At 32.5% G+C, this 23,402-nt stretch overlaps 1 pseudogene; it reads left to right on the top strand.

Moving 5' to 3' along the window:
• Window positions 1–485: 485 nt before the first annotated feature.
• On the top strand, window positions 486–18,276 carry LOC120268660 (annotated as a pseudogene).
• Window positions 18,277–23,402: the final 5,126 nt, after the last annotated feature.

The raw sequence follows: 23,402 nt of genomic DNA on the forward strand, positions 1-23,402 counted from the left end.
ATTTGAATCTACAAATTTCAATCCAACTAATTATGTACGGTATTTTTGACGTAAAACCGTTTAGGCGCATTTGGATTGAGCTTATTAAAAAAAGTGTTTTTAGTTTTAATGAAAGTCTTTATAAAAAAAGTGCTTCTCAAAAATAAGCTAAGACTTTTTTTGTATTTTTCATTTTGATTAGTTTTTATGTAGGAGCGTAGAAAAAGCTTTAAAAAACAGGTTTTTTCATAAGTTGGTTATGACTAGCTTTATGAAAAACGCATTTTCGACCTTTACGACTTTTTTAAATAGCAATACTAAAACAACGTTTTTAAAATTGAAGTCTTAACTTATAAAAACAGTTCCGAGTTTTTTCTAAAAGCCCAATCCAAACAAGGATTTAATCATTTTCAGTACAGTCTTCAAAGTAACCACTATATAGGAATATTATTCAGGGCTACTTCTGAGTTAAGCAAAACTAAGCAAGGCACAAGGGAAAAACCAAAATGGCAACACAAACCCCTAACCCTAATGCTTCTTCTCCTCACCACCACCCTTCATCTCTCCACATCTCAAACCAACATCAAAGGTGCCTACTGGTTCCCGGAAAGTGAATTCCTTGTTTCCTCCATAAACACCATATTCTTCACTCACCTCTATTGTGCCTTTGCCAATCTCAGCTCCACCCACCTTTCAACTCTCCATCCCCTCCTCCTGCTCCTCCCTTCACCTCCATCGTCCATAAATCCAACCCCTCCATCATCACCATTCTCTCCACCGGTGGTGGCAACTCTGACCCCTCCACCTTCTCCTCCATGGCTAGCCAACCCTCCTCCCCGGAAAACCTTCATTGACTCATCAATCTCTCTTGCAAGAACAAATGGTTTCAAAATATGATCACTTGTTTCTACTTCAAATTTTATCTTATATCATGATATATACTAAATTTCATTCATATATGTTTTTATATATGCCTATATATAAATCAGGTTTCTCCGGGCTTGATCTTGATTCTGATTGGCAATACCCTCAAACAATGACAGACATGACAAACTTTGCCATGCTAGTAACCGAATGGCGTACCGCGATTAACGACGAAGCTCAAACCTCCGGCTATTCAGCTCTTCTCCTCACTGCCGCCATCAGTGTCATTTCTCCTGCATCATATCCTGTTTCCTCCATTAATGCCGGCATGGATTTTTGTTAACATCATGGTTTATGACTTCTACTCTCCTGACAATACTCCCCAAATCACAATGGCACATGCGGCGTTGAACGACTTTTCGGGAACGACACTTCAGGACACATCAGTGGTAGCTCTGGAGTCACTGCATGGATAAATGCCGGCTTGTCGGCAAACAAAATGGTATTTGGTTTTGCCATTCTATGGATATGCATGGGAGCTCAGTAATGAAGATAATCATGGTTTAGGTGCACCTGCAAGTGGAGTGGCTACTGGTTATGGTATTGATACTTATGGTGCTATAATTAAGCTTCAAGAACATTAAGGAGTTTATTGCTAGTAGTGGTGCAACAATGGTGTATAATAGCACTTATGTAGTGAATTATATATTGTTACTCTGGGAAGACTTGGATAGGGGTATGATGATGTGGATGCTGTGAGTGCTAAGGTTTCTTATGTTAAGAGTAAGGGTCTGAAGGGTTACTTTGCATGGTCTGTTGATAAAGATGATAACTGGATGCTCTCTCAAGAAAGGTAATTAATTATTTCTTCAGCTAGCTTGCATGCACTATATAGATTATAATGAAATTAAGAAATTTGCAAGTATATCATATATAAGAAATTAAGAACTTTGCAACTATGTATGTATGTATAATTTTTAAGGTGTGATAATTAATTAAAGGGTATGTATATTAATCTTAAGAGAAGGTTGTTTTTGGTAAAAAAGCCTTGAGGAAGATAGTTGGCCATTGGTGTTGTTGGTCCAAGTCAATAAATCTTTGGCCAAAACAAAGACTAGAGCTACCTTATAATTAAATTAATGGTCAAAGTCATGAAGTCAAGCCATGAAGGATTGTCTTCATGCTCATGACTTCACTTCATGCACTGTTGGAAACTAAATTTTTTTAAATACCTCACAAATTTTTTATTACAGTTTCTTTAGAAAAATATATTATGGAAGGGTATATCACTGATTTTTTAAAAACAACTACATTATAGTTATTGACACTAGGTAGTTTATGTAGAGTATTGATTGTTTTTATTAAAAGAAACAAGTTTGAATTTCATTCATATAAAATGAGGGTACAAATATATCTATGTCTATGCCCATCTCTGACATAGTTTATCAACAAGTCATCAAAATAATAATAATAATATATAAATTTGATAAAATTATTTTTATTAATTTTTTTATATATATTGACAGACTTTTAGGATATTTCAAGAAATGAAATATATTTTCCCATAGTTGAAAATTTATTAGGGACTTAGGATTTTATGTTAACTTGAAGTCATAGGGTATATAATTAAAAAAATTAAACATGATTTTATAAAAGTTATATAAGTAATATTACCAATTATATGTTTTTTTATAGAGCTATACATGCAATAAAAAGAAACATTCGTTGTATATGTTAAATGGATTGATTAACCTTTTTATAGTTTTTAAATTATTAGTTGATACATGAGTTTGCTGATTGCAAATGCATAACCTATTTTCTTCTTTCGCAGCTTCTATAACATTGGGTTGATTTGGACCTTAATTTAAGCCAAAGATGAATGAACTCAAAACATCTATATTTATATTATTATTATTATAAATATTATGTATGGTGACTCTAGATGAAATCTGTGCTCTGTTATGTACGATGTTTTATTAATAGAAATAGTTTATCCATCTTCTCAAAATTCATGACTTGTTCATCTTCTGCTTTGAAATCTCTACTATTCACTATATAAGTAAATAAGGAGACCTTCACTACAAAAATTGCCTATAGCGATCACTTATCTATAGTGACGCCAAATTTCGTAGCTATAAACTATTTTTACCAACAATACTTTAAAACTGTCGAAACAGACAAGATATTTACTGATGAATTTCGTTTCGTCAGTATAGCTATTATTGTATTCTGACTTTTATCTATAGTGACGGTCAAATTCAGTTGCTATAGACTATTTTTACCAACAATACTTTTAAAATTGTTAGAATAGACAAGATATTTACTGATGGATTTTATTTATTTAGTATAGCTATTATTTAATTCTAACTTGTATCTATAGTGACGGTCAAATTTCGTTGCTATAGACTATTTTTACCGACAATACTTTAAAACTGTCAGAATAGACAAGATATTTACTAACGAACTTCATTTCGTCAATATAACTATTATTGTATTTTGACTTTTATCTATAGTGATAGTCAAATTCTGTAGCTATAGATTGTTTTTACCAACAATACATTAAAACTGTCAAAATAGACAAGATATTTACTGACGGATTTCATACCAACACACCTCTATGACTGTCAGAAGAAATTAAATATTTATTGATGCATATTCTTCCGTTAGTATAGTTATTGTCATATACCGATGCTTATCTATAGTGACGGTCAAATTTTGTAGGTATAGACTATTTATACTGACAAAATTTTAAGAATAAATCAAGCATATAATGACACCTATTTTTTTCTATTGGTATAAATATTACTATATATTGATTCTTATCTATAGTAGACGATCAAATTGTAACTACTAAATGGTTTATACTAAATGAAATTTTATAATTATTAGAATAAATTGGACATTTGCTGATGTTTATGCTTTTCGTTAGTATAAATATACAAAATATATTTTTAATAAAATGTTATATATATATGTATATTATATTTAATTATTAAAATGATCCAACCTCACTGGATGAAAACCAGTTGACGTTGTAAAGCAACCAAATTGAATTAAAATAAACACAAATTGAAGAAGTCTTCTTAATATCAAATTGAAGAAGTTTACTAGAAAAAAATAAACACAAATTGAAAACATATATATTATCAACCACCATAATTTCTAGTAAACTTACAAAAAAATAAATAAATAAATATTTAAGATTATATATATATATATATATATATATTAAAAAAACCACCACCCTAGTAATAAAATAAAATTATAAAAATTTTTGTAAAAATTTTTACTAGTGATAAAAAAATTCAAATTATTTAAATAAATAATTTTTGAATCTACTCAGAATAAAGAGTGGTCCCCTCCTCTATAAAAGCTTTCTCTAAATATTTTTAATCCGGAATGGCTTAAACCCCCGCCTCTTAAAAAAATAATGATAAGTCATAAAATAAAAAGAAATATAAACTAAATGCTTTTCATTATTAATATTTACACTTTTTGTTTGAGTAAATATAGTTACATTTGTTTAAGTGTATAACAGAATATATATAAACACACTCTAAATAAATGTTAAAATATGAAAAATAAATACATCTCCAAAAAAATAATAAACAAAGAAGAGAGAGAGAGAGAGAGAGAGAGAGAGAGAGAGAGATGAAAAGAAAGAGGAGAAAGAAGCTATGTTCAAGAAGCGAAGGTTATCCAACTCAGATGACCTTGAAAACCCTATCAATGAACTCCGTCTCTTCCTCTCCCAACTCGGAACATCCACCTTCTTTGGCTCATACCTCCTCCTCCTCCTCCCTCATCCTCCACAATTCGCTTCAATAACCTAGTCCAGGAGGCGATCGTAGGTATGAAGCTTCTCGATCGCCCGCCAACGCAACGCCTCCTTGTCGCCCAGACCTCATCGGACCTCCATGACGCCGATCTCCCACTCCTCCTCACAAATACCTCTTCCATTCCCCACGACCCCATCTTCATCTCCATGCTCATGCTCCGACGGAGATTCTGGCTAGCTCGCTGGCCGGAATCCCAGAGAGGAGAAGAGTGATGAGTGGGAGAGTGAAGAGGAAGAATGATGAGCGGTAGTAGGAGAGTGACGATTAATGAGTGATGAGTGGGAGAGTGTTGTTGATTTAGAGTGTGGGATGCTTATTTGATTTCTTTGAGTTTATCATTGATTGATATTTTGATTTTTGCCCTTGTTTTTGGTTTTTGAAGATTAAGCTGTCCAAGGAGGCGGGATTCACTTGCTACTGACTTGAGGGAAATGGATAGAGATTTGGCGAAGGTACTCGCTATGATATTTTCTTTTATTTTGAGTTTTGATGCTTAATCTCTAGTTCAAATGCTTATTTATTTACTCCTTAAAACATAGCTAATCCAAACATTTTGTAGAATTTATATTTGGAAGTAAAATATGCTCCTCAGCACAAAATACAGTCACTAATTTCACATCTCTACAAAGTATTATCAAATTGTTTCCCATGATAAGGTTCGTTGGAATCATCATAACTCTGAAAGAAAGTGAGCAAAAAAATATATGCATACAACATGTGTATACAGTGATGCTTGTTATTTTGTCTAGTTGATGACTTGTTGATGTCTTACATAGGTTGATAGATTCAACCGTAGATTTAATCTCGGTTGATGTCTTATGTTATTTATTACTTGTTATAGTGATGCTTGGAATACTTGCCATACAGTGGTTTTAATTTCCATGCATCCATTTCAATGTTATTGTTACTATTTATATATATATAAATTGTAAAGACATATAACACTCGCTAAATCAAGTAATAATAGCATATAACACTTTCTGTAGAACTCTTATTCGCAATCATTTTAAGTGTATTGATTATTTTTGATTATTTTTGATAGGATATTAAATGTTCGTATAAATGCTTATGATCCAATATTTGTTAAAGCAAAAAATTGATCAATGATGTAGAACAGGAAGATAGAGACAATCTAATATGACCAAAATCTAGCAAAAACTATATCCTTGCAAAAAATAATTTGTACCTGGTTTAATGCAAGGAAAACTATTGCAAGCATGACTTTTGTCTGTGATATACAAAGGATATGAAAATCTTTAAGTTCTTTTCAAATACAATAAAATATATTTTGTTTGAGTCTTATCCTAAAACACTTAAAAGGTCTCTGTGCAGTACTAGTTTGAGTTGAAGTTCCAAAATAAATGGTGCAGCAGTTAGAGGAGAAATTTTAAAATCTCTATCTTGAGTTTAGAATATGAATGTACTGTTGATTCTTATCTTCTATATTCAGGTGATCCTTTATTACAATGATCTAATAAAAATCCCCTATATGGATGAACTCCACAAAAGAATAAATATGGATGATGTGATTATGAGGTGTGCTTCTTTTGCTTGATGGGTAATCTATACTTAAATAGTTTCATGCATGTTTAGTTTCATGTGTTAGAAGAAAAACTCCTGATATGTTGCAGTTCTTGTTAGTTATCTCCCTTTTTATGTACATCTATTATTTTTGTTTTGAGAATTCCCCTCTACATGGAGAATTCACTTAGGATTTTTAGTGGAAGCTTGGTTGCGACTTTCATTTCTTTTCTTTCTTTTTGCGCTACTTTGTAGAAATGAGCAAAAAGAGTTAACTTTTTATCTTCCAATTTACTCTTGTTTTTGTAGAATCATTTTTACCATGTGACGATATTTTTGCCTAATTAGAAATATCAAGATATTATTGCCATTCAATCTCAAAATGTTAATTTACATTATGATTGTATTATTGACAATTGGGTTTGCAATGATTTTTGCTACACCTAAATCATAGATGATTTTGTCACCTTTTTTGTGGTTGCCTGCATATTGTTTTTAATGAATATATACTTGAGTATAGAGTCTGATAAAAGGATATTTATTGGTCTTACTGGCGTTGATGAACATGGAATAAGCTAAAACTCTTTTTCAAGACATACTTCGGAGTTTTTATAATTTACAATTGAAGGAAAAGAAACATTTCTACTATTTTTTCCCTTCATTCTTCATTCTTCAATTTAGATCTTTTGTACATGTAAGATGTTAGTCAATGACTTGGTTTTCCCTTGCACACTCAAATATTACTTTCGATAGAAGTCGAAAGAAATAGGCAATTTGGATTACAATGATAATTTCTTCTTGTGATTATCATTCACAAGATAATCACAATTGACCTCGAGATTGAAATTCAAGTAAGTATATATTCTAATCGGCCAGCTTATTTGTGCATGTTTTTCTTATTGCGTCGATTCTGCATTTTACAGTAATTGTTAATATCATGTATATTGTGTCTTCAATTTCAGGGTGAAGTAGAAAAGCAGGTGAGCTTGTTAGAAAAATTTGTTCAGATTCGATTAGCTAAGAACACTAAAATGACAAGAGATTTTCTTCTGAGGGCAAAGTGCTAAAATGAGAATTCACATTTAATTTTATGACAGTTATTTTTGTCTTGCATAATCAAGAGTAATACTATGAAGCTTCTTGGCATATCTTTTGTCCAAGACAACTAATATTTACTAGCAAAGATTATTATTCCCGTTCTACTAAAAACTAATTGGAGAGAGTAATATTCTTCTTATGTTTTTCAATGATTCGAGTGTTTACGATGATGTTTACATGTATGCTCAATGATATGTTTTACTTGCAAAAGCTAACACTTGTCTCATGTGTTGCTACAGTATAAATAACAAATTGAATCGATTTCATTCGGTGAAGGGCTTTTGGAAGCTCGAGTGGAGGGTTTTTGATCACTTAATATCACTAGCAGGTAATACTATTTGTACAATCTCTTTGATCATTGTTTACTGTCTCAATAATGACCTTTTAGCCTCTATTTATCATTCATTTATCATATAAAGTAGTTGATAAATAATTCCACAATCTGGATGCCGCGGCATCATCACGTGCACACCATATTCTTAAAGCACAGAGTGGCTTTGCAAAACATGAGAAGGAGGAAAAAGAGTAACAACAAAAGAAAGCGAAAAAGCATGCTTCTCCAGCGAATAATGAGGAGTTCTACTTGGGTCATGAAGATTAATGATCAAAGCGTGGGGACATGGAGATGGTGTTGTTTCCTTTTCCTCATTGCACACTTTCTCATCCTATTCATCTCTTTGTCCTGAATTTTTCTCAACTCTAGAGATTACTATTGCTTGCTTCACTCTCTTTTGGTGCTTTTTCCTCAGCTTATTTTGTTCTATATTTTTGTGCGAAGTGCACTATTAGTTTTTCCACTTAAAAACTTGTTCTTCATGTTATTTGTCCATCATGTGGCGACTACAAAGTGATCACATATTGAGGATCCGTAGAAGAATAATATGATGATGAAACGCTTATTTAATGTCATGTGTGTAATGCATTGTGCCCTCTATTTTTCCATTAATAAAGTTCTCGTACTGCTCCCTATATAGTAGTGAGTTCTTATGTATTAGAGTGGATAATCAATTATTAAATTCACTTAATTAAGTGAGGTTGTGTTTTGATTGGATGTCTGAATTTTTATCTAGATAGGAATTACTTTTACTTTTTAATATATATCTTGTTGTTTGGATCTTCAAAACTCCATTTATGGTTGCTATATATCTGACTTCCTGGTTTCTATGGATTTTCATGGATCTCATCATATATCGATAGGTGTTTTTTGCGGGGAATGGTGATTTTGGTGCAGCCTTGTGTGTGTGTGTGTGTGCGTGTGTGTGGATTAGGGTTTTCTTGAGTTGTTATTTCTAGGTTTATGTTGTTTGTGCAAAAACATTGGATTTGAATGGATCTTGGGGGTTAGTGTATGAAACTTGATGGTTTTGTTATCTTTCTTGGTTATTTAGTTCATAGTTTTTTGTGGAAATTTCAGCCATAATATTTTCCATTTCTTGTTTGATCAAAGTCATTATTGATGCTTAATGATGTAGATTATGGGTTATTTTTACTAATCAAAATTAAAGATTGGATCTTCAAGATTTTTGGATTAATTTGTTACTCTAGTTAGGTTTATTTATTTTGTTGAATTTGATGTCCGTACTATTGATTATATTTGTATGGCTTATTGTCAAACATATGTTGGCCACTCGACCCAAATTAAGGTATAGTTTTAACTGGAATAATGCCCACTAGTTATTTTTCTTATATATGATCTCCTTTCTGCTTTGTATACACCAAATTTTATGTTGTCATAAATTTTCAACATTATTTAGATGCTTAATGATACTTCTAATTAATGGCATTGATCATGAAAATATGTAATGCGTAGTGTGTGATCTTGAGTTCTTTTAATCCATTGATTATATTGATCAAATTATGAGTGACTTATATGTGAATAGGCTCTTTATTAACTTTTATTATAAATTAACCCGAAAATGAAGGATGATTTATGATTTGTTAACTCAACGGAACTAGCTGTTCAGTGCTTTGACAACTTTTGAGCTTCATTTGTACTAATCATTGATTGTTTAATTATTAGTTATAACTGTGTTCTTCATAATCATATCACATATATAACTATAAACATATATAACTCTTTATAATATTTTGAATTTTATAGCTTTGGTGTTTCTTATCAGTGATATATATATATATATATATATATATATTAATTGTGTGAATAAATTGCATGGTTGTACTAATTCTTACTACTCTCTCTTTTTATGTTTGTTCGAAAATTATGGTGTATGTTTGTCGAGCGAGGAAAGAGAGTGAGCTGTGTGTGTTCAAGTTGTAAGTCCAGGACTTCATGTTTTTACTGTGCTAATTTGGATACTCCATGGCATAAAGTAATAATATATTGTTATTATCATATGTTTAGGAATATGTGTTTATAATAATGTTTGCGAGGCACAAGTACTTGGTGAGAGTTTGAAAGAGATGTTGAGGAGTCTTGGAGATAAAAATTGCTTGCAAAGGAGATGGTGGAGAAGTTGATGGGAAAAAGAGTGAAGGTTGAGAATGATAGGTTGCCAAACATTGGGTGTGACTACGATTGGGAACATGAGTAGAGTTCAAACTATGTTGAAACAGGACACATCGAGCCCGGTTATTATATATTTATATATATATATATATTATTTTTGATGAAAACTTGTTATTGGTTTTTTCTTTTTAATTTAGTATTTTGATGGGAAAGCAGAGTGTTTGGGACAAAGATGCGAGGGATATTGGCAGTGAAAAGCAGATGGAGAAACATGTTTCTATAGAGAAGTACTTGGAGGAATGAGTGTGGAAAGAGCATAGTGTGCGATGACCATTTTAGATGTTTTGATTGGTTTTATGTTTTGTGTGTGTGTACTTTATTTTTAGTTTAACAAAAGAATCATGTTTGGCTTTCTCAGATCTGATGAGCTTGCGTTGTTGGAAATTTATCTCCGGATTGGAAATTTATCAGCACGATCAATGAAGGATTTATTTGTGTCTTTTGATTTAATCAATAAAATTGTTTTTATTTTTGTTATTTATCATTTTTGTTTTTATTTATTACGTGTGAAAAAAATATTATAAATTATATACTATGCAAGAAATATATAGGTATAATGATGATATTATCAAAAATTTCATCACTATAGATATCTCGACGGTATTACTCATCGATAAAAACTTTTTAGAAATTATCATAATAGATATACTCGATGATATTATTCATCAGTAAAAACTTTTAGAAATTTAATCACTATAGACATACTGACGGTATTATCCGTCAGTAAAAACTTTTAGAAATTTAATAATCACTATAGATATCTGATGGTATAATGTATCGAGTAAAAACTTGAAGAAATTTAATCATTATAGATATATTGACGGTATTATCCGTTAGTAAAAACTTATCAAAATTTTATCACTGTAGATATACTGACGGTATTATCCGTCAGTAAAATTTTTTCAAAATTTCATCAATGTAGATATCTTGACGGTATTATCCGTCGAGTAAAAATTAATAATTGATTTAAGAAAAAAAGGATAAAGTGACGGGCATCTCTGTCAATATAGGTTATAGTTACATACTCAATGCTGTCGGTACATCCTGATGGGATATTGCAATAGATGTAATTTTTGTCAATATAAGTCTATAGTGTCGAAGGATAATTTGACGAAAAATTTCATCATTGCTAATAGGGTTCATGGTATGTCGGTATAGCATGAAAAATGGCTATAGTGACAAATATTGAGGTTTTTAGTGACGGAGTTTTGATTGTCACTATATAACAATTTTTGTAGTGCTTGTTTCCTTTTTTATTACAAAAACATTATGTTGATATTTTTACGCTTTTGATTAGTTAAAGCGAAGGAAAAATTAATAATGAAAATAAATAAGACAGAGCATGCCAAGAAAAGCAAATAAAGATACCGAAATTGAGTTCAACTCAATTGTTTAATTCCAAATGCTTGCATTCTTCAAATTTGGTTTAGTTAATTCAATTAATTTGAAGCATGATGGCATCGCCTGCATATGGGATATCGCGAGCACTAAAGCGATTTAATGGTGGTGATAAATCTAGAAAATCATGTCATAAAATTGAGAAAAACACCTGCTTTCTATTCTGCAAATTTAGGAAAGCACAAAAAAATTTTTATAATTTTTATATTATATGTATATGATAATGAATAGTGACTCTGTCTTGGAATCTTTATGTGTCATGTCAAATAGCTAGTCAAATGAATTCTTAAAAAGTTATTGACGACATTTTTCAAATTTTTTTATTATGCAACACCTAAATGAATCTACATGCACTAAGTCGATAACTATGTAAAGGGTAAATTCCAAATATGCTTTTTGTTTTTAGGTTCATTAATCATTATTAGGCTCGTTAAGAAGGCTTGCAAGCTTGCTCACAAGAAAACAAAAAAACAAAACAAAAGTAAAAACAAAAATAAAAACAAAAAAATGAAAACAAGAGCGATTACAAACGACCTTAGCAAACTTGTTTAGTAGGTTCATTAATTATTATTAGGCTTGTTTAATATACTTGTTAGGAGGCTCGCTAGCAAGCTCGTTAAGAAGGCTCTCGAGTTTGTGCTCTAGTTTACCTGTTTATAAGCTTGCTCGTTAAGAGGCTCGCGAGCCTACTCGATAGAGATAGTTTGTTATAAGGCTGGCGAGCTTTCTCGTTAACAAGCAGGCTCGCGAGCCTTAAAGAGCAAAGAAGCATGTGGCTCGAGCTCGGCTCATTTATAAATTTGAGCTCAAAAGTTAGGCTCGAACTCGGCTCATTTAGTTAATGAAAGAGCTTTCTCCGATCGAACTTCGAGTAGCTCATGAACGGCTTGGTCTCATTTGCATCCCTATTTCATAGAAGACAATGTCACTCGGACGTGGATCGCCTTTACCCGAGAAAAATTATCTAGCTAAATGCGAGCTCGTGTCAAGGTAGACCTCATTCATCATAGCCCATAAAATAATAACTCATGATGTCGAACCACTCTATCACTATCACCACGACCAAAAACTGTATGTGCCATAATACAGTGAATATACCAAAAACAAGGATTGCGCATAGTAGTTACCCTACCTCTTGAAGGTTCATAGGATTAATTTGTTGACTCTCTCTACTCCATTTTGTTCTTATCCTATTCTTTCCTTCATTATATACATATATATATATATATATATGGACAGAAAAAGAAAGAGAGAAATGTCTTTGTCTTTACATTAACACTCTAATTAAAATCATCATCACGGTGGTCATCAACAATAAGCACTTGTGAAGTCTATCAGTGGGTGGTGCTGGCCCGGATTGACTAAAAATGGGTCATGCAGGCTTGTGCACGCACAATGCGTGGTCCACACTCGCGTGCTGTGTTAGTCTTCGTCAAGCCCATGATTGTGTCAGCCGACTGGTTTGACAACATAAGTAGTATATAAGAATTTTTAAAAAAACAAAAAAATCCTCTTTCAAAAGACAAAATTTTTTTATTTTATTTCAAATAAAAAAATAAAACAATATCACTCAAAAGGTCAGGTCAACATGTATATATCACTCAATCAATCTTCTACTTTATCTATGTTGGTATGCTTTTGAAGTTTTTTGGTGGTCCATTCCGAATTATGATCTGATTCAAAGTTTTTTTAGACTAGATTTAATAGGGAGAAAAACAAATTAGAGGTCTATATATAGTGGGAATGGCCATGATATGTATGGAGCGAAATCATTTTTTTAAAAATGTTTTATGTGGAGCAATCTGAATTAGTTTCTGGGGGTTATATTATATATTTTGGCTCTAGAGTTTTCTTTTTAAAGTATCAGTTTTTTTGAAAATTCTTTCTCTCTGCCCTATAATCTAGGTCACATTGAATGAATTATGTAAATTCTTATGTGTTCTTAATTTTTTTCTATGTATTAATTTTTCTATTTGTGGCACAACAATCTTTTTAAGCATCTTAGACTCTTTCAAAAAGAGAAAAAAATGAAACATTCTTGGCATCTTCTTCTCATTTATCCTTTTTAGAATATTTTTAAAAGTTCTACAATGACATATAACTAATGACAAACAAGCAACTTTTTCATAAATTTAATTATTTTTCTTTTTACAGTGGGAATGCCCACGGTATGGGCGAAATCATCTTTTTTAATGTATTATGTAGAGTAATCTGAATAAGTTTTCTGAGATTATATTATATATTTTGTCTCAAGAATTTCCTCTTGTTCAAGTATCAGTTTTTTTGCTCTCTCTTTGCCTTATAAATTTAGATCACATTGGTTGATTACGTAAATTTTTTTATGTGTTTTTTTAATTTTTTTCAATGTATTAATTTTCTAGTTGTGCCACAACAATCTTCTAAGCATTTTTGGACTCCTTCAAAAAGAAAAATGAAACATTATTGCCATCTTCCTTTTAGAATATTTTTAAAAAGCCCTACAATGACATATAACTAATGACAAACAAGCAACTTTTCATAAATTTAATTAATTTTTTTACGGTGGGAATGCCCACGGTATGGACGGAATTATCTTTTTTTAATGTATTATGTAGAGTAATCTGAATAAGTTTTTCTGGAGATTATACTATATATTTTTGTCTCAAGAGTTTCCTCTTGTTCAAGTATTAGTTTTTTTGCTCTCACTTTTGCCTTATAAATTTAGATCACATTGGTTGATTACGTAAATTTTTATGTGTTTTTAATTTTTCAATGTATTAATTTTTCTAGTTGTGCCGCAACAATCTTCTAAGCATTTTGGACTCCTTCAAAAAAAGAAAATGAAACATTATTGGCATCTTCCTTTTAGAATATTTTTAAAAAGCCCTACAATGACATATAACTAATGACAAACAAGCAACTTTCCATAAATTTAATAAAGACAAACTTAATAATTTGAATCTATTTGGATTAAGTTTGTGAGAATAATACTTTTAGATTTGAATTCAAATTAAATAGTATGTTCTATGATTTTTTTAAATAGAATCATATGTTAATCCTAATTATTACTTTAGATAATAAACTACTTACAAAAATATAAAATATAAAAGTTACTTATTTCATAAAAACAATATTATATAATGACGAACATCAAGATCAGGTCCGAAACTATTGTTGTTGTGAATACCCAGTCCATTGATATAAGAGAATAGAATAAATGAATTTAATTTTTTTGTTGGTTTGGACTATTATGGTTGGATGTATGTATACTCGCTTTCCTTATTACCTAGTTATGTGACTAATATACTTAGATGTAGTGCTTATGTCCTTAATAATTAACTAGGCGGCTCATTCTCTCATTCTTAAACATTTTTCATAAATGTATATATATATATATATATATATATATATAAATACACCATCAAACTCATCCACAAGCTTCATTCAATTCCAAATTTCTGCAAGGGCATATTTGTGATCATCTTTATGTATAGCCATAAACACAAGCACTTAGGTCCAGGGTGTATTTGGTTCGCAGAATATGAATGGAACGAAAATGAGAATGAGACTATAGGAATAAAAATAGAAATGAAAACTATGATTGGGTAAAAGAATATTTTATTGGAATTAAAAAGAAAAGTATGAGGGGGAACATGACAAAATTATTTTTATATAAAAACTAAAAAGGATATGGGCATGATGTGCTCATATCATATTCTACATTTAGTGGCCATCGGATAAAGCTCATTAGATAGTATCTCTGTTATCCCTATTTTAGTTTGAGTGGCTCAGATAGTGACATGATAAATATGAATGATATGTAAATAACTAAATATACAAAATTAGCTTTTATGATACAGTTATATTTTTTTAAAATAGACTGGATTTTTTATCTTAATGATTTATTTATTTATATATTTATTAGTTTTTAATTAAATTTTAAAAATAAATAACCTATAAATAATGTCCACAAATATATTAATTGCAATATCATCAACTTTCAAAAATTATAGTTCATACTTTTTGTTGAGAAAAATCATACACAAAAATCATAAATATAGCAAAAATAAATATCAAAAATCAATTTGATCATTTGGAAAAACCAAAAATAAGGTATGATAAAAAGAGTTTTTAGAAGAAAAATAACATATTCGGATCGGCAGAGAAACTTTTTAACAACTTCATAGTCAAAAGTCCTACTTAAATAATAGAAATCGAGTGTCTTTACATAGTTGTTGATAAGTTTTTGTCTCAAGCATAAGATACAATAAAATCCTATGTAAAGAGAGAAACAAATAATAGGACAGTAATTATAAATTTAATTTTATCATATCCTAAATCCCCCTAATAGAATTCATTATCATGAGGATAAAAGTGGGCCAATAAAGTCTTATCATATCCTTATCGTTCTTATCATGCTTTACTCAAAACGTAACATACATTAATCCAATCATATATATATTAATGAAAAATAAATTTTTATTTAGAAATATTTTGAATGTTATTATTAAAAATAATTATTATAATAAAATATTCAAATTAAAATATCTCATTTTAAATTATTATTAGTTTTTAATTATTTTAATTAATAAATTAAATGATTGATTTTTATATAATTAAATCTCAATAAGAGGAAGTGTTAGTGCACTTTTAATTATTATAATTAATAATTTTTAATCAATAATTTTTGTTTAATGAGGCAAAAATGTAATTTTAATAATTTTGATTTAATTAATTTCTTTTTATGGCATGCCATTTCATATTTATTATTATAGATAACAAATAGGGTGACAAGCCCACCCTCCTCCCAAAACTTAATTGAGGAGCGTGCACAAGTAGAAAAGCATAATCGCAAGCTCAACTAGTACTCATACCCTCACCTTTTTAGGGGATTTAATGTTTGATCTCATATCTTTTTCTAAAATGAATATTCTAGGGAACAAATTCTATAACTCCTTCCAAACTTAAGGGAAGTGAAAAGAGTACAATCACAAGCACTTATACTCTTACTTTTTATGGGATTTAAAATTTAATTTTTAAATTCCTTTTAAAATGAATACTCTACATAAATTTGTTTTATATAAATAGAGTAAGAGGTAATTGGCCATAGCTAAATTTATATTATTGAATATCGGAGAAGAAAAAGATAAAATAAATAAAGAATTTAGTCTTTTTAGTTGTATAAAAATGACTTAATATCACACTAACATATTAATAAAATGTCAAATATCAAAACGATACTTATATTTTTAGTGTTTTTCAATCCTTTTTATTCCTCTAATACTGCTCTTTGCATTATCAGAATTACATATTTTCATCCTTTACTGTAAAAATTCATTTTTTGTTCTCGTATTTATATTTTTCATCATTTAACGTAGAAATTTTGTCTTTTTGGCATCCTCAGATTTCAGCGTCATTCTCTCTTCTGACTCTAGTCACATCGAGCGACCAGCAAAATTATGTCAATCGGAGTGATCAAGAGTGACGATAAATCGATCAAATACGAGCGACCAAAAAGACGAATTTTATATTAAAGACTAAAAAGATGAAAAATCAAACTAGAGTCTATTTTTGATATTTCGACCTTAATAAAATAACAAAAACTGAGCATGACATTGATGGGACACATAACCACTTTCTCCACGCTAAACATGCCAATTAGACTAAGTCTACTCAAACTCTAACTTAAAGTTAGTAAGAATTCTCAAATTATAATCTTATTTTTAATTAATATTTAAATAATAAGATAATTATAAGCATGTGTTTCTCGTAAACTTTAATAATATCTCAAGAAACTTGACAAACCCCACTTAAAAAGTAAATTTTTGTTTTTGAATAAAAATAAAAACAAAACTCTTCAAAGATCAACCTACATCATTTTTCATAACTCCGGGGCTCCCTCCATTTCAAAATATAATTTTTTTAAATTTTTAAAAAAATAGTTGTTTTATAATTCCAAAAACAACATTTAATTAATAAATTTTTACTATTTTTTAAAATTTTAAATTATATAAATAAAAATAGCTATACTCGTAGTTCTCTTAAGAAAATATGTATAATATCAAGGGAAAATAGTTAGTTATCAAGTTTATTATTAGTTTAAAATTTTAAAAATAATAATATTATTTTTAGCGCTCATACAAAATTAACTTCTATTTTTATTTTCTTTTTAAGATGATAAACTACATTCATTAAAAATATTATATAACAAAACATCCACTAGAAGTGGACAGAACAGAAAAACAACATTAAAAAGCAAAAATACAAAAACGTTACAAAACTGCTCCCACACTGCCATGAGAAGTGGAAATAGAAAAACCTAGCCTTCCAATCGTCTTCTCCTTTCATTATATATATATATATATATATATATATATATAGGCTGGAGAGATGCATGGATATATGTAGATTGGTGGATCAAAAAGAAAGAGAGAAATGTCTTCGTCTCTGCATCAATACTCTATTCTCATCATCATCATCACCACCTTCACAACAACAACAACAACAACAAGAGTGAATTCCATGCCAATACTATTCCCCTGAAACCCTAAAACAAAAATCTTTTCCGAAAAACTTAAACCAACGAAATCAGCTTCTAACTCAACCCTACACCACTCACTACTTCCCACAAGTCTTAGACCACTTCACCTTCACTCCAAACTCCTCCAAACTATTCCCAAAAGATACCTCATCAACTCCAATCTTCTGGTCCTCTTCTTCCTCCCCATCTTTTGTCTACGCCGGTGCTGAAGATGACATCAAATTGTTGGCCTCCAACTGTGGCTTGTCTGATATAGCTCCCATCTTCAACGCTCTCATTGTCTCTCATTGAGGTCCTTCTTCATCATCACTCTTAATTTGCTAGTTGTTTTATATAACTCCTTTTATTGATCTCAATCTTTTGTTGAATACTAACTTTGCATGATCATGATGTTGCAGCATCGCTTTTATGGTGATTCTATACTGTTCGGAGATACTTCCATCCACAATCTTGGTTACTTCACTTCTGACACAAGCTTTGGCAGATTACGCTGTGCTCATCAGGAGCTTGAAGCACAATCTTTCGGCTGAGGCTGCTCCGGTTGTCATCTTTGGTGCCTCTTATGGTGGAAGTATGTATGCCTTTACCGTATCTTTGTTCCTGCACTGGGCTGGATCTTTAATTTTTTATCGATAACTATATATATATAAATATAATTTTTGTTGTTGCTGGAATAGTGTTGACTGCATGGTTTAGATTGAAGTATCCACATATAGCAATGGGAGCTATTGACATCATCAGCTCCAATTTTACAGTTTGATAAAATTGTCCCTTGACTGGCTTCTATGATGTTGTTTCTCAACGTTACAAGGTATGGACAGTCACAAGAACAGTACAGGAACAGAATGATGTTTATTTGTTTATTGTTATTGTTATTTATTTATTTTATTAAAAATATTTATTTATATTGATTTGGAATAATAAATGATTTAGGGATGAGAGCATGAACTGTTTTGAGGTGATAAAAGGATGTTGGGATGAATTGATGTCTACCAATTTGTCGGAACTCAGCAAGATTTTTCTAGTAGTTGCGAGTGAGATTCTTCTCCTTTTTAATTTTTAATTTTATTTATTTATTATTAATTATTATTTTATAAAATAGATAAATTATTTATTTTTAATCAATATCGTGGGAAGAAATTGATCGTTCACTTTCTTATTTGGCTGTCGCTTTTTTATAATTTATCTAATTATTTGAAAAACAAATTATTGGTATTTCAACGTCAAAAGTTAAAATGAAAACAAGCAAAAGTATTGGTATTTCACTGGTCTTTTAAAAAGAGCATGGGCAATAAAAGTCCAAATGGACGTTTTGATTGGGGTTAAAATGCGTTTTAAGATATTATTATAAAATATTGGGTTAATTTAAAAGAAAATTTTTATTTTAAAAATATCTAAAAATTTAACTTAATTAATTCTATTTAAAATTAAATACTTTAAAAATTTTTAAATAAGCTAGTTTATCAGATATTCAAAAGAGTGATATTGTTTTTATGAAATTATTTTTGAATTTACATTATATTTGTGCTTATGGCTCTGGATTGAGGGTGATATGAGGAAAGTAAAGTAGCTTTGAGGGGTTTTGGTAGGCTAGAATTTCTTTCTTCCATCGCTCGGATATATGTTTGTTTTGTTTTGGATCGTGCTTCGGCGCCTCAGAGCATCTACTTTGCTTCAAATTTTCAGAGGGTGCACGTCAGTTCGTCAACAACCTGCCCGGGAGCCCGGGTTCGGGGTGATACATTTATTCTACAATCTATTTTGTTTTGATAGTTTGGCTTTTATCATTGGGGTTGTTTAATGAATTGATTTACCGTGTTTCTACTACGCCAGCTTATTTGACCGCCTTGAGGAGGGACTCAATCGTGTTGTCACCGCCATCCTCATCAATCGAAATTATAGCCGAAATTTTTTAGTTATAGAATGGATCGGTCTTTCCATATGTCCCACTGGAAGGATCTATAAAGCATAACCTTATCTACAATAAATATCTAATATATGGCCAAGACATTTTGTTCTTCTTTGTTCTCACAGAGTTGAGAGTTCTCGACTTGCTCCTCTATTCCTTTCGGTAGTACTATCACTCATAAAAGAGGCATTTCATCACAATTATACTTATGCTTAAGTAAGGATTGAAGGATTGCCTTTACATGAATTGGGTAGAGTGGTACTAACCATTAGTCCATTTTCGCTTAAATACTAGCTTTATAATACCAAAATGAAACTTTTAGCTCAAGGAAGCAGATCTAATGCTATATTCGATATTCTAGAAACAAACTTTACTTGGTTTTCCTATAACATTTTGAAGTGGTTATGTAGTTTTGTAGATTGACATTATTATGTGTTCATGCCTAATATTCCTTCCAATCTCAGCAGAAAATGGAGAACCGAGCAACGCCTACGTAACTCGCAAGTAAGACTCTGCCAGTCAACATAAAGAATAAAGCAAAGCCACAACTCACAAAAGAACTTGACCAAGATGCATCTGTGAAGAGATTAATAGAACTCCAAGGGCTAAAATTAGAGAACGGTAAGAAAACTCCTCAAATCTTTGCCAACCGATTTGAAGAAATCCCGACAAGAGAGCCAAGCTCATGAGTAAATGGTATGAAATGATGCCGCTTTTGAAAGATAAGATTACAAACGATCTTCAAACTAATCCAAGCAATCACGGCAATAAGAGCTTTGAAAAATCATCGTAAAATCATGTAGAGGTAAAATCTCGAAGTGAGCCAAGCCATCTCGAACAAAACTGTAGAATAATAATTGATCCTAAATCGAAAAGAAGTACGCGAGAGACTCTAGCCGAATAATTTTGGCGTCAATTCCAAACTACTACGAGAGGCCGCCCGTGAACCAAAACCACAGAACTGGACACCTATGCCAAATAACATTAAGATTATAAAGATAACTCCGTGAGGGAGCTACCGCGACCAAGCTTCCAAATAAAAGTCTTAGTGCGAGGCAAAACTACAAAGTTTCCAAATGGACGCTCCAAACTCGCCATAGGGCCAATATCAAGAGATCAAGCACTATAGTACAAAGCAGCTAGTGAATCGAGGAAAACGAGAGTGCAGGCCCAAACTCAAAGGGTTATAGGAATCGAGATCAAACTTACGGTATCGATCCAATCCCAGCTCTAGGCCGAGCCAAAGATGCTGTGAATAAGGGTAGGGTTAAGGCCGCCCACAAGAAATTCGAGGTCCCAAAAATGCAAATTTTCAAAGTTAAAGTCATGCTAGGATAAGTTGGCTGAACAAGATAGGAAGGTTGTCCAACAGTACAGTGATCCCTCAACAAGTCCAAAGCATTAGGATTAGCACTAAGGATACGAAGATGCATAAAACACTCGAAAGCAAAACGTAGGAAATCGGATTTAGAAAACCAAGAAGATTTAGTAGGAGCAACAAACTGCTGGGACGCCAATTGAATATTTTGTGTTTGAAAATATCCACCCGTGATCTTTCGACCGAATTTAAAATAGCAAAATGTTCTCGCCATGAGAGAAATGCCTCTAACAAGCCTAAGGCTCTCTCGAGACCGCTTCGCGATGGCGTAGTGTATCCACCTTCAAACCTATCAGAGTGGAAGCTACTGAGCATCAGCCGCGTTACTCCCAGAAAGGTTCCAAGTTTAGAAACTGACCGATGAGTCGGAATCCGGAGGTGCATTAACCCGAGAGAAAGTAATTCTGAAGTGGAAAATGCAACTCATGAGAAGAGTGACTCGCAAAGCGCGAGAGAGAGAGCGAAGCATGGTTCCAGCAAGTCAGACGCTTTTCGACTGGATGGATGATGAGAGAACTAAAAGAGAGGACAGTGCAATCAGTGAGAAATGGGGACGCCCAGTAATTAAGAGGAGTTAGACCTTTAATAAAACCCTGCAGGATGGTGAGAGATGGAGTCGAAAGTTTTTGTCGCACCCGTTGTAGTAAATAGGATCAGCAGACGTAGAAGGATCGGGGCCGCACTCTGCGATGGGAGTGAGTAGAGAGTAGACGCGAAAAGGCACGCTTCGAGCCGACCTACGCGGAAGGCAAGTTGGTCAAAACTGTGCATGTAGATCAATATCAAGCAGCATCGTGGTTAAAAACTATGGGAAAGAGTAGGGGTTAAAAACCTGGGACAAGAGAAAAGGTGGTAAAGAGCTTGCTGGAGAACGTGCTCGACAGTTTCTGCAACTAGAGAAAAAGAAGCTGGAGACGGGTCTCCCCGCCTTTAATCCTCTACTTTCACATTAGTTATCCAGGGAGAAAGCATGACTCATTAATAAGAAAAGAGAAAGAGGCAGAGGAGATATGTCACGGATCCAAGCAATCCAAATATCCGGAAAATCGATCTTCGAGGCAGTAGCAACGACGATTCCATCTAACGCAGCATCAAAGGCTCACTATCACCATTTTAAATGCATCATCCCAGAGGCAAGGTGGGTACTTCAAATTCAGCTGTAGCTGGATCACCACGCCTAATGGATGACATTACCCAAGAGCCACAACCGCGAGAGGGAATCCCGCTTCGTCAGGATCGATAAGCTTTATGCAAAAGACTAGCCTAAGATTTACTTCAGCGAGAATTTTAGAGAGAACTCCTAGAGCAAAAGTCACGCAGAGATGTAGGACTGAAATCGAGACGCATAAGACGGTTATCTTTCTTAGGGCTGCAGAGCAATAAAAGTTTTACCCCAAGAAGGAGGAAGAGCGGACGCAGAGGATGAGAAATCGTGATTAAAGAGATGATCACCAAGAATATTCCAAATACGTGTATCCCAACGTTAAGGCTATCCTGGAGCCGTCGTGACTCTTTCCGTTGCTGAGGCAAGGAAACGAGCGTTTGATAGACTTTTTGAGATCGGCCATCAAAGCCGCCTTCCTCATCCTCCGTAATCACATAAGTCAGTCCTGAATGGTACTAAAGAAGGCCTCACATCGAAGCGGGATCTAAGAACGCCAAAGGTTTTCTATCCGTAAAACAGCTTTTCAATCGCAGTACGATTTCCAAACGCATAGTACCCGGAGGAGTGTAGCAAGAACCTTGTGGCGATCGACTGAATTTTCGATCAAGTGTGAAAAACTCGAGTTTACGGCACGATCCGACATCCAAAGCATCTTCTCAATGCCGACCCCAAAGAGATAGAGTTTCGACCGGGCACAGAACGTCTAGTTAGTCGAGCTGCAGCCAAGTATGAAGCTAAGGATCAAGGCCGTAGCAAACATGTATGCCTCCTCGATTTGTTTGAATCTCTCAACTTCAATGTTTCTGCACTTTCTGTGATCAAAGAGTGTGGGCACCTGGAGGATTTCCACGAAAAAGGTTTTTCTTAGTAAAGAGAAATAGAATCGTAAAGGAGCGCAAAGGATTAGAGTCGAGAGAGTAAGCACTCTGGCCTGCAGAAATGTAATCATGGCAAAACCAAAGATAATCCAACCAAAAATTTTCAAAACCAAGAGCTAGATCGAGTAGGTGGAAGAGTTTGACCCGAGAGTAAAGATAGGAGAACGACTCGTGAGATGGAAAGCGAGGGAGACGGTTATCGAGAAATTATCATTGCGGTAACCTGGGCCGGGATTCTGGTAAGGTATTCTGCTTTAGACGAGCCTGGGCTCACTGAAGACCACAGCATTTACCATTGCATCGTACCAAAGCTAGGGCCAACAAAA

Source organism: Dioscorea cayenensis, chromosome 9, assembly GCF_009730915.1.
Source record: "Dioscorea cayenensis subsp. rotundata cultivar TDr96_F1 chromosome 9, TDr96_F1_v2_PseudoChromosome.rev07_lg8_w22 25.fasta, whole genome shotgun sequence".
Classification (NCBI taxonomy): Eukaryota; Viridiplantae; Streptophyta; class Magnoliopsida; order Dioscoreales; family Dioscoreaceae; genus Dioscorea; species Dioscorea cayenensis.